The sequence below is a fragment of the Elephantulus edwardii genome, unplaced genomic scaffold (genome assembly GCF_000299155.1).
Source record: "Elephantulus edwardii isolate Elephantulus edwardi_28Jun2011 unplaced genomic scaffold, EleEdw1.0 scaffold00218, whole genome shotgun sequence".
Lineage (NCBI taxonomy): Eukaryota > Metazoa > Chordata > Mammalia > Macroscelidea > Macroscelididae > Elephantulus > Elephantulus edwardii.
The window spans coordinates 1065743-1079099 of NW_006399968.1; the positions used below are offsets into that span (position 1 = coordinate 1065743).

At 43.5% G+C, this 13357-nt stretch overlaps 1 pseudogene; it reads left to right on the forward strand.

Moving 5' to 3' along the window:
- Positions 1-1314: 1314 nt before the first annotated feature.
- The window catches only part of LOC102853675, a 36320-nt pseudogene continuing 24277 nt past the window's right edge, over positions 1315-13357 (forward strand).

The following is a 13357-nucleotide window of genomic DNA, read 5'->3' on the forward strand; positions in this document are numbered from 1 at the left end:
AGAATAAGAATCCAGACAGTCTTGGTATCAAAAATTTTAAAAAAAAGTTTAATTAAAATCCTGATTAACTTCCTTACTCAATGGAATTTCAAGACCCCTAATACTTTTGTTCCTCCTCTTCCTGATTAGACAATGATTCCTTAATCACATAATCCAGTTTGTTCAAACTCAAATTGAGTGTGTTAAACTTTTGCTCTTCTCTCAGCATTCTAAACTCTTAGCTAAAAATTCTAGTGCTCACTCCATGATTTGAGTGTATATAAGCAGGAAGGAATACAATAACAGCGATTGTTATTGTTATTGTTGCTGTTAGGTGCCGATGAGTCTCTTGTGACTCATAACGACCTATGTACAACAGCTCTGAACCTTGCTCTATCCTGTGCCAATCTTACTGTCTCTGACACACCTACCCCCATTACCCCAGTCACTGAGTCAATCCATTTCATTGAATATCTTCCTCTCTTAAATCCTTTTATATTAGCATTAAAATGAAGTCATTTTGTTCTGACAGCCATTTTAAGAAATGTATGCCTGACGGATCCAAGATGGCGGCAGAGGCAGAGACAACATGGTGAGCTGCGGGAGCAGCGGACCACTTGGAAAAGGGCCATTATGACCCTCTACAGACTTCTGTTTATTGATAATTGAACAGTTGAACAGTTGATGACTGGTCTTCAGTGAGGATTGAGGCTCAACAACAGGAATTCAAGGATTTCCAAGGAAGAATGGGTGAGTGCCACAGCTCCCAACCCCCTCCCGCAGAGCCCGCACTGCACCTCACTGCAGCTGCAGCTCCATGAAGCTCCCACAGCTGGAACCTATGGAATCCCTCACCCAGGATGGAGGGTGGGCACCGGGCCTCCCCAGGACTGGTGCATTGGAGCCGCCACACTGCAGCAAAGTGTACTTGTTCTGAGGAGAATTCTTGGAGCCAAGATGGTGGTGGCAGGGGAAGTGGGTGGACACTGGCCTCCTGCGGGTGAGATGAAGCGCGACCGCTAGCCGCCCATGTGGGAGATGACATGCAGGAGATGGCTTGCACTTGCTGGCCACCCACATGGAAGATGGCACTCTCCCAGCAGCTGCCCACACGGGGGGATGGCGTGTGCCCACCAGCCACTCACGCGGAAGATGGCACTCATCTGGCAGCCACCCACACACAGAAATGGCGCGCGCCCGCCAGTTGCCTGTGTGGGGGATGGCGTACGCCTGCTGGCCCACTGGCTGCCTGCATATGAGATGACGTGAGCACTCCGAGAGATGATGCACACCCGCCAAGAGATGATGCAAGCCCTCTGGTTGCCCATGCGCGAGATGACGTGTGCCCGCCAGCTGCCGGCGCTGGGGGATGACGCGCACCTACCCCCACCGGCTGCCCACGTACGAGATGACGCACATCCACTGAGAGAAAGGACGCGCACTCACGGGTCACCCACACACGAGATGATACGTGCCCGCTGGTCGCCTGCATGGGAGATGACATGCAGGAGATGACGAGCGCCTGCCAGTCACCTGCGCTGGGGGATGGTGCGTGCCCACCAACTGCCCATACAGAAGAGACAACATGCGCCCCACCACCTGCAGGTTTGGGTTTCCTTGGAACCAGAGAAGATGATCACCTATACAATGGATTGTTGAAAGTCACTGTGAGTTGTCTTCTTGATGACACTTACAGTGGCAGCATGTCCAAGAGGACCAACATCCTAATTGCACCACATATTTTGATCTGTTGAATGCTTCTGCCAAAAGATGTTTAGACCTGGGGGGAGCTTGTTCACAATTTTCAGGTTCCTTTTGCCATTTATAAAAGGGGAGGGAAGTGACACCTACTTCAAATTATAGTATGACCACTTATGGGGGAGCGGCGGGTAAAAGTGGTGGTGCTGGAATTGGAGATGCTGTCCCTGGCCACACACTCCTCGGTCAGGTAAGGGGACCAGATTAGTGTGGGGGCAAGTAGAGGGGAGTGTACCAGCCAACCCATGGGGGGTGTTGCCCTGCTCAGGATGGGTTGTCTTCGGCCCCTGGCCTGGGGCAAGCCATCACGGCCCTTGGCCCGGGGCGGGCTGCCCTCGGCTTGGGGTGAGCCGTCACGGCCCTCTGCCCAGGGCGGGCTGTCTTCGGCCCTCGGCTCGGGGCGAGCCGTCATGGCCCTCAGGGTGAGCTCCTCAGTCCCCAGATTGTACCATCTGACCCCTGGGTAGGAAAAAAAAAGCCTAGGGTATCCAGAGAATTTTATCTAGGCTACTTTCTGCCACCCTCTCCCTCAGTAAACCTGAAAGCAACACCCCCAAAACCCCTCTATTTGTAACTCACAAGTTCTCTCTAGGTTTGCTCCATTTCCTACAGGTAACCTTACCACTGAGTTTTACTTCAGACCTGACCCCGAACCCAGTGCCAGTGACAAAAAGGAAATACAACTGCCAGCTAAAGAAGCAAAGGAGGATGGAGCCTCTGGGTTCAACCAGCCATCCCCACTGGACCCACCTGGGAAAACACTTTGCAGTCCAGAGGGGAGCAAATGACAGGAAAATATCTTCTAACAGAACAAGAAGGCAAGCAGCCTTAACCCAAGATCACCAGTAAGGTGATAAAGTGTCCTCCCTTTCCCCCTTCACATCAACGCCCCTGCTCAGCATGAAGAAACCCGAGAGTCGGCATCCAGTTCCCAAATCAGTAAGACAGTTGATTTAACTACCATTGGAAAATGCTTGTCATTTTCCTGTAGCATCTGGTCCCCACTGGATCACTTTCATTTCCTTCACCCGCTCCCCCCACCAACCAATTTCTGCAGCTCTGCAACTGCATCCCTGCCCATCCTCACCCTTCTGCCCCCAACCCTCACCTCTTTGTACCCCCAATTTGTTTTCCCCAATAAAAATTTTTTAAAAAAGAAATGTATGCCTAATAGTTTAGGCAATAATATGTTTTACTAAGTTTTATGTTCTAGTATAAGCTGACTCAGCATAAGCTGACTCACTCTCTCTGCACCTGGCCTGGAGCCTGGACACTCATGAAAAGTCAGAAACAATGATGAGTCCTGAATGTGAAGAAATCTTAACTGCCAACCACAATGAACTTTGTATATCCCCTCATACCCAATCTCTGCATATAAACTCTTTAAGAGCTGTACTTCCCTTTCGGGTCTGAACAGTTTGAGCATTAGTTGACATTCTTGACTGCACATAATAAAGAGTTATGTTAGTCCCTAAACTTTAGCCGAGTGTTCAAAAATCTCACATTTCTGCCATAACAGGAGAGGAGGTCCAGTATGAACGGATTCTTAATTGACCCTCCACTATGTTTCTGAGGCTGCAAAATGTATAGGAGGAGATTGCTCACTCATTCCCTCCAGAGCCCTCAGTAGGTTCAAACCACTAGACAAGCATATCCTTTGAGTTAGCAGTGCAACTCCTTGCAAACTATGCCACTAAAGTTCCCAGGACCCAGTAAAAGGAGGGCCAGTGCCAGGAGCCTGAGAGAATCCTCTGACAGGGAAGAGACACCTCTAGAAATTCTCCACTTATGGCCATGAAGCCTTCTGAGCATCATGAAGAGGGTCTGCATTTCTGGTGACTCTGTTTTCCAGCGCTATGCGAGGGAGGGAGCTCAGCATCTGTAGTTCACTCACACACAGGTCCTGGTCATTTGAAACCACTCTATGGGACTATGACAAGTTGTTTGTTGTTGTTACAGCTCCGGTGACCTAGAGATAAGAAGCTGCATTGCGATCTGAAAAGCACAAAGTTTGAACCCACTAGCTGCTCCCCTGGGAGAAGGCTGGATAATCTCCTCCCATGCAATTTAGTGTCTCTGAAAACGTGTGGGTCAGGTATGAGCCCGTTCCACAACACACACAAGAATAACAGTGTGTACCACATTTTATTACTTTTTAAATTACTTTTTTAAAATTACTTTTTATTACTCTTTTCTGGATGCCCTAGTTTGTGATGGTGTGGAGAGCAGCAGTGACAATTGTAAATATGCTTGGCATGTTTATGTTACTAAGCTCATTTTATGGATGAGAAATCAAAATTTAAGGAAGGTAAATAACTCAGCTAACTTCATTGCAAAATTGAATCTAAAATTCGATTCTTCTAATTCTCAGCAATCTGTATGAAACCTTTTTTTATTGTTTATTTAACTGCTTATATCAGATGTATTCTTCTACGTGGTACAGCACTGGTCTGTGCATTGCTGTACAGAGGTAACTCATGGTTGCTGTGAAGCTGAATACTGTGACACTGATATATCAAATGTGATAATGGTTACCCATGGCGGACAGCGTTTGGTGGAGCTTCCTGATTAAAACAAGCTTGGAAGCAGGAGTGGCATCCATTTCCGAAATGGCTTGCCTCCAAAATTCTCTGAACAGTACTCAGGTCTTTTGCTCATAGGGTCACTATGAGTCTATGACCCAATGACACTTAACAACAACAACAACATATCCGATGTGCCCTCAGCTCTAGCATTGCAGAGATGAAGTTGCAGACACGTTCTCAGGCACCCACTTGTCCAATCACCAGGCAGATGTTGGCTGCTACTTGTGCCTACAATCCTAAAAATCAAGAGGTAAATGCTTGGATCTGTTTTCAGAAGGCCCTGCTTTGTGAAAAAGTAAAATTAAGACTAAGTTATAAGTGCTCTAGGAACCAGAGAAGGTTTTGATTTACCCAATCCAGAGAGGCTCTCTGGAGGAGATGACATTTCATCTGAATCAGAAAAGACAGCTAGAAAGTAACCTGGTGAAAAAGCAGAGAGACAAAACATGGGGTCTTGAGGGAAAGAAGGAAGGTGACTTTTGGTCTTGAGGGAAAGAAGGAAGGTGACTTTTGGGAGGAAGTGGATATAGATGTAAGGAAAAGCTAATATGAGAAGGAATTCACCTCAGAAACAGAGCAGAAATTTCTTCCATCTGGGAATAAGGTCAGGAAAAGCTTTCAGAGTCAGAAGAAAAATAAACTGCTCAAAAGAAAGGGCTTTATGTGCATGAGGAACAATCAGATCTACATCTGCTCTGGCCACATTCAAACACTAGGATAGTCTGCTTCCTCTTACCTGACATCTTGAGTAAGTATGAGGAGGAACCAGTGCCAGGGACTGCAATCTACTCCCTAAAATAACTCCTCCATTATTCATTTCTAGGCAGACTTAGCCTAACGTCTGTGGAATCCAGGGCAAGAGTGTAATAGAGGCCAAATACCATATGTCTGTCTAAATATTGAAGTTAACAGAAGGCCAACAAACTGTTAAGTATAATGTGTTCTATTCCCAACCACAACAAAAGTCTGTCTTTAATGATCTGTAGCTCTGACTTCAGACTTCTAGATTCCTTGGTGCCTGAGCCAAAGAAATTGAAGTGAGAAGGTTCTAACCCAGAGCCCTCCCCACTCTCTTCCTCACCCAAGTTCTTCCAGCACTGCAGACACTATACATACTTTCCTAGCTCCGGCACATCCCTCACTCCTTTGGAGAAAACCTGGGAGAGGCATTGCAAGAAGTCTGGGAGCAGGCTCAGGGTCATACGAGTAGGGCATTTATGAGCTCTGGTGGCATAATCCGTAGTGTGGTATGCTGCTGGTTAGAAGATTGAGCATCCTAAGAGAGATACAAATAAAAACAATTATGAGATATCATCTCACCCCAGTCAGAATAGCAAAATTTAACAGAACACCAAGCAACAAATGCTGGCGAGGTTGTGGAGAAACTGGAACCCTTATTCACTGTTGGTGGGAATGTAAAATGGTGCAACCACTGTGGAAGGCGGTATGGCGCTTTCTCAAAAAGTTGCAAATAGAGATACCATTTGACCCAGCAATTCCACTACTGGGAATATATCCCAAAGAGACCATAACTGACATCCAAGCAGATATATGCACACCCATGTTTATTGCAGCTCTGTTCACAATAGCAAGGAGTTGGAGACAACCCAGGTGCCCATCACCAAACGAATGGGTAGAGAAGCTGTGGTATATTCACACAATGGAATACTATGCTGCATTGAAAAACAAGGAACTCATTCAATATTATTCAAAATGGGTGAGCCTGGAGGACATTATGCTGAGTGAGATATCTCAGTCGCAAAAGGAAAAATAGTGCATGGTGCCACTGCTGTAAAATGGGGCTGATATCAGGGTGGGGGTAAGACTGAGAAAACCTGGATAAATTGTGTATATTGCAGTGAAACAGATGAGGGAGTGAATAATTTAAAAGCTATATATGATAGGGTATTAAGGTTATCACAAGAGTCCACAATTAAGGTTGCATAGTGGAATGTACTTGGGGCAGTGGGAAGGGTGCGGGGGGATTGTGTACAGGGAGGGAGTCTTTCTTTTACTTTTGAAAGAGAGGAGCGAACTGGGGGGCGGGGTGAGAGGGATGGGCAGGTAGAGAAGTGCAGCAATGAATGAATGGAAATCCAAATTCTCTGTAAATGTTCATTAAAATTATTAAAAAAATGAAATAAAATTTAAAAAAAGAAGATTGAGCATCTCCAAATCCACTAACAACCCTAAAGGAACAAGATGAGTGATCTCCTCCTATTACAATTTGTTATTGTTAGGTGACATTGAATCAAGTACAATTAATAGTGACCCTACAAGGAACAAATCTGAGCCCTGTCTTATCCTGTGACATCTTAATCATCCCTGACACACTATTCATCTCATTGATGGTCTTCCTTTCTTTTCCTGACCCTCCACCTTTCCACCTTTCCAAAAATGATGTCCCTTTCCAAGGAATAGCCCCTTCTAGAAACATGTCCAAAGTATGTGAGATGAAGTTTCACTAACCTTGCCTCTAAGGAGCATTCTTATTGCACTTTCTCTGAGACAAATCCATTCTTTTGGCAGCCCATGGAATGAATATTCAGCCCTTTTCTCCAACCCCACAGCTCAAACGCATTGATTCTTCTTCTGTCATTCTTATTCATTGTCCAGCTATCAGATGCATAGCAAGTACTTAAAAAGACCATGGCCTGAATCAGATGCACCTTAGTCTTCAAACTGGCATCATTGCTCTTTAAGAATTTGTAGAGGTCCCTGACAGCAGACTCTCCCCAATGCTATACACACTCTGATCTCCTGACTGCTGGTACTATTTACAGCCTTGAGATCCTGATGGAGATTCGCTTTTAGTCAGAATTAACTCAGTGCCAGTGAGTTTGATTTTAGTCTGAGCACAATCTAGACTCTAAAAGGCACGAATTTGATTGCTCATCCCCCTGGCTCCATAAGAAGGTCTGTGGCTGGAGGAAAACTGAAGAGGATCTTCTAGGGCAGGAACCTCTCAGGAATGACATGAAGACAACATGATTGTGAGGCTCTGCAGAACTTTACCATAGGGTCAGGATAGAGACCTATGTGTTGTTACAATTCTTCCTCTTCAACTTCTACCTTAAATCACTTGACTTAGTCCTGCACTTGTTACTCTCTCAGTCAGGACTGTGTGGTAGTTCAGGAGCAGAAATCTTCCTTTCCATGTAGGAGATCTGAGTTGATTCCTAGCCGGGCACTTCAAGTACAGCCACCAGCTGGTGGAGGTCTGCATGTTGCTATGAATTGCGCTGCCAACCCAGACAGGCAGTTTGAATCCACCAGCTGCTCTGAAGGAAAAAGATGGGCAGTCTCCTCCCATGGGATTTCCTACCTCTGGAAACCCACTGGAGGGTCAGCTATTAGTCAGTTCTGACTCAGTTGGTAAACAACAACAACAAAGATGCTTAGAAGTTTTCAGCAGAGCTTCCAGACTAAGGTCAGCTAGGAATAAAGGCCTGGCAATCTACTTTCAAATATCAGCCAATTAAAACCTCATGAATCTCTAAGGTCCAATCTGAAACCAATTACAGAGATGAAGCAGGACTGGGCAGCATTTTGTTCCCTGTGCCTGGGGTGGGAGACCGACTCAGTGGCAATGAACAACCACTCATCCCTGCAGGGTTATGGACCCCCAGCTGTCATGTTTGGTGCTTCTGGGCCTTTAGGAAGCAGACTGAGGGGGAGGGTAAAGGAAGAATACTACAGTTCCCTGCTGCTCACCCCAAACATTTAACCCAAGGCCAGACCCTAACCGAACCTTGAGAAGGCCCAATAAGGTCCTGCCCTGGCAAGGTCACCTAGATGGTCAGAGCCTGATTGGACCCTAGAATCAATAATAATCTGACAGGAACCCTGTCCCCATATTCCTGAGCAAACCACTGCCCCCTCTAAATCTTAACAGTCTCTGTTAAAAGAAATTATCTTTGCTTACACGCCATTCTGATCTTCTCTGTGCAGTAACCTGGTATCCCTCACATGTCTACTTCGTCAAGTCCTGTTCGTTACTTGGAATCAGCTGCTTTCTTTCTCTCTCTGTTGTTGGTGACCCTCTGGCTGGATTTCTCTTTCTCTCTCTCAACTCTTTTTTCTAACAAAGGACATAACTTTTCCTCTTCCCTCTCATGCTTCCCTTTAAAGTTTATTTACATGTCTTCCTGTTCATCTGTCCTCTATCTCCCATGGCTGTGGAAGTTCTATTTTTGAAGATCTGCACAGAGACAAGGGTGAGGTTAGTACAGCCAAATCCAACAGAGGTTTTATCTACTTTCCTGGTCAGGAAAGCACTGCTTATCTTCCTGCTCCAAGCTCCTCTCTCCAAAGATTGTGTGCCTCTTCATCCTTGGACATCTTCCCAGAGAGGGAGTAATTGGGTGTGAGGAGCCCAAGAGAGCAGAGGCTCTGCAGGACCTTGGAAACTAGGTGGAGACTGACTCCATCTTCTAAAACTGAAATGAATTTTTTTTTGTCCTGGGTTCTCTCTTTGGCAACACTTATGTGTAGGATTACTTTATGACTGGATTAAAAAAAAACAGTTCATAAAACCCAACACCCAATTAAGCCCCATTTGTTTCTTCGCATGTTTCTTTTCCACCTGGCAGCCAGGTTGTGTTTTCCTGAGGCTCACGAGCCCCTGTCTTGTCTTGTGCATCTATCTGGCTGTCACTATAGAGAAACTCAGGCTTCTGGCTGACACTATATAGCAACTTTGTCAACTCCACGGCCCCACCTGGTCTACAAATGCACCTTTGTTCCCTGCTGTTCATGTACAAACTATTTATAATGTTTGACAGAACATAACTTGCCCTGAGGGAGCACTGCCAAGCAGAGGCCAGAGGGATGGCGTCTTCTTGGCTAGGTTGCGGTGTTAGTTTTTTTTTTTCCAAATGTTAGCAGTCGTCGTTATGAAGGCATTTCAGGTGTGATTATTGTTTATAATCAATCCACTTTAAGCAGACCACCTCTCCATGGGGACCTCACTCAATCATCTGAAGACCTTAAGAGGAAAACCTGAAATTGCATTTATTTTTTTTTTTATTTATACTGATTTGTTGTACATAGAAAAACAACAAGTCAGTACGTCTGACATACTGTGGACATGTTGTAAGGAAGGACCGGTGCTTGGAAAGGGACATCATGCTTGGGAGGGTGGAGGGACAGCGCAGGAGGGAAAGGCCCTCTATGAGGCGGATTGATTCAGTGACTGGGGTAATCGGGATGGGTGTATCGGAGACAGTGCAATTGGCACAGGGCAGAGCAGAGTTTAGGGCTGTTGTACATAGGGTCGCTATGAGTCGCAAGTGCCTCGACGGCACATAACAACAATAACAATACTAATTTATTTACAAAGTTCAAATACATTGGATTTCATACCAGATCATTCCCTTTTCCTTCACTGCTCCCCACCCCGCATCAAATTGTGTGACCCTATAATTAACAACCCCCAGCCCATCCTCACCCCTCTGCTTCAAGCTCCCCCCCACCCTTGGATCCTTGTTCTCATTCTACAATAATGATTTTATATAGTATTTGTCTTTATGGGACTGAGTTAGTTCACTCAGCATAATGCTCGCCAGTCCCTTGAGAGTTAGATAGTCATTTACAAAATCATTGCTTCTGCATGCTGCATAGTATTCCATTGCGTGAATGCACCAAACTTTCTCAATCCATTTGATTGTGATTGGCCATCTGGGCTGTTTCCAAGTTCTTGCAATGGTGAATAATGCTGCTATGAACATTGGTATACAGGTCTCCATTTGAGCCTCAATTTTCATGTTCTCAGTGGAATAGTAGCTGGGTCGTATGCAATTTCTATGTTCAGCTTTTAAAGGAAGCACCAAACTGCTTTTCAGAGTGGTTGTACCATTTTACAATCCCACAAACAATGTATAAAATTTCCTATCTTGTCACATGCTCTCCAACATTTATTATTTGCTCCCCTGTTAAACTTTGCCACTGCTACTGGAGTGAGATGGTATCTCATTGTAGTTTTGATCTACATCTCTCTTATTGCCAGTGATTTGGAGCATTTCTTCATGTGTCTGTTTGCCATTCGAATATTTCCTCTGTAAAAATTCTTTCCATGTCTTTTGCCTGTTTTGTAATTGGGTTATCAGTCTTTTTCTCGTGGAGACCCAGTAGGATTCAATAAACTTTTGTTATGAGACTCTTGTCTGAGATGATATTACTGAATATTTCTTCCAAGTCAGTAGTTTTTCTTTTCACCCTGTTGGGAGAAGTTTGTGGTGCACACAGGGATTTGTCACATTCATTAATTTTATCCTCTTTAGATTGTGCATTTCTGGCTGTATTTGGGAGTCCTTTTTTTTTTTGAGAGCTTTTTTAAATATTTTTTTTCCTTTTAATGAACATTTACAGAGATTTTGGATTTTCATTCATTCATTGTTGCACTATTCCTGTTCTCTTCTCTCCTTGAAAAGTAAGAGAAAAACTCCTTCACTGGTGTACAATCCCCCTGCCCCCCAGTACACTCCACTATGCAACCTTCATTCTGGGTTCTTCTCATAACTATAATACCTAATTATATATTGCTTTTAAACTGTTCTCTCCTTCATCTGTTTCAATGCAATATACATAATTTATCCAATTTTTCTCACTCTTACCCCAACCCTGATGTCACTCCCATTCTACAACAGTGGCACTATGCAGTATTTGTCCTTTTGTGACTGAGATATTTCACTCAACATAATGTCCTCTAGGGTCATCCACTTAGCGTAATATTGTTCCTTGTTTTTCAATGCAGCATAGTATTCCATTGTGTGAATATATCAGAGTTTCTCTATCCATTTTTTTGTTGATGGACACTTAGGTTTTCCCCAACTCTTTGCTATTGTGAGCAAAGCTGCAATAACATGGGTGTGCATATATATGCCTCTGTGGCAGTTATGACCTCTTTAGGGTATATTCCCAGTAGAGGAATTGCTGGGTCAAATGGTATTTCTATTTGCAACTTTTTGAGAAAAAGCCATATAGCTTTCCACAGTGGTTGCACCATTTTACACTCCCACCAACAGTGAATAAGGGTTCCAGTTTCTCCACAACCTCACCAGCATTTGTTGTTTGCTGTTCTGTTAAATTTTGCAATTCTGACTGGAGTGAGATCATATCTCATAGTTGTTTTGATTTGCATCTCTCTAAGAGCTAGGGATTTTGAGCATTTCTTCATGTATTTGTTGGCCATGTGAATGTCTTCTTTGGTGAAATGTCTGTTCATATCCTATGACCATTTTTCAATTGGGTTATTTACCTTTATCTTCTTGTGGTGCTCGAGTATTTTATAAATTATAGATATAAGTCCCTTATCTGACATGTCATTACCAAATATTTTTTCCCAATCTATAGCTTTTCTTTTTACTCTGTTAGAGAAGTTTTTAGATGTGCATAGGGATTTGATTCTTAGAAGGTCCCATTCATCTATTTTATCCTCTCCTGGTTGTAGATTTTTCAGGATGCTTGGAAGACTGTTTATGTTGTAGGTTGGGATTTGTAGAGTTCTTCCAAGCTTTTCTTGAATGAGGTTTATAGTCCTTGGTTTTAGTCCTAGGTCAATGGTCCATTTTGAGTTGGTTTTTGTGTATAAAGTGAGGTGTGGATCTTGCTTGAGTTTTCTACAAGTAGTTTTCCAATTTTGCCAGCACCATTTGTTGAAAAGGTTGTCGTTTTCACACTTAACTGATTTCATCTCTTTGTAAAAAATCAATTAACCATAGGTAGATGGGCTGATTTCTGGATTTTCTATTCTATTCCATTGATCTATGTGCCTGTCATTATACTGGTACCATGTTGTCTTCACCACCACGGCAGTGTAGTAGGATTTGAAATCAGGGAGTGAGATGCCTCCTACCTTATTTCTCTTTCTAAGGATTGCTTTGCTTATTCGGAGCCTCTTTCCATTCGAAAAGAAATTGTAATGCACACCCATGTTTATCGCAGCTCTGTTTACAATAGCAAGGAGTTGGAAACAACCCAGGTGCCCATCAACAAATGAATTGGATAGAGAAGCTATGGTATATTCACACAATGGAATACTATGCTGCATTGAAAAACAAGGAACTCATTCAATATTATTCAAAATGGGTGAGCCTGGAGGACATTATGCTGAGTGAGATATCTCAGTCGCAAAAGGAAAAATATTGCATGGTGCCACTGCTGTAAAATGGGACTGATATCAGGGTGGGGGTAAGACTGAGAAAACCTGGATAAATTGTGTATATTGCACTGAAACAGATGAGGGAGTGAATAATTTAAAAGCTATATATGATAGGGTATTAAGGTTATCACAAGAGTCCACAATTAAGGTTGCATAGTCGAATGCACTTGGGGTGGTGGGAGGGGTGCAGGGGGTTTGTGTACCAGGGAGGGAGTCTTTCTCTTACTTTTGAAAGAGAGGAGCGAACTGGGGGGCGGGGTGAGAGGGCTGGGCGGGTAGAGAAGTGCAGCAATGAATGAATGGAAATCCAAATTCTCTGTAAATGTTCATTAAAATTATTTTTAAAAATTTTAAAAATAAGAAATTGGAAATTACCTTTTCCATCTCGTGGAAGAATGGAATTGGTATTTGTATTGGGATTGCATTGAATGTGTAAATTGCCTTTGGTAGTATTGTCATTGTCACAATATTGAATCTTCCTATCCATGAGTAGGGGATATTCTTCCACTTCTTCAGGTCTCTTTTTGCTTTTTGTGGTAATGTTTTGTAATTTTCTTTGAATAGATCCTTTGTTCTTCTTGTTAGATTTATTCCCAGATGTTTACTCTTGTGATTAGCAATTGTGAAGGGTATTGTTTTTCTAAGCTCCAGTTCTGTTTTCTCTTTGTCACTGTAAAGAAATACAGTTGCTTTTTGTATGTTGATCTTGTATCCTGCCACTTTGCTGAATTGGTCAACTATGTCCAATAGTTTCCTTGCTGAGTCATTAGGGTTTTCTAAGTATACTATCATATCATCTGCATTGAGAGATAGTTTCCCCTCCTCTTTGCCAATTTGGATACCTTTTATTTCCTTCTCTTGTCTTATTGCTATT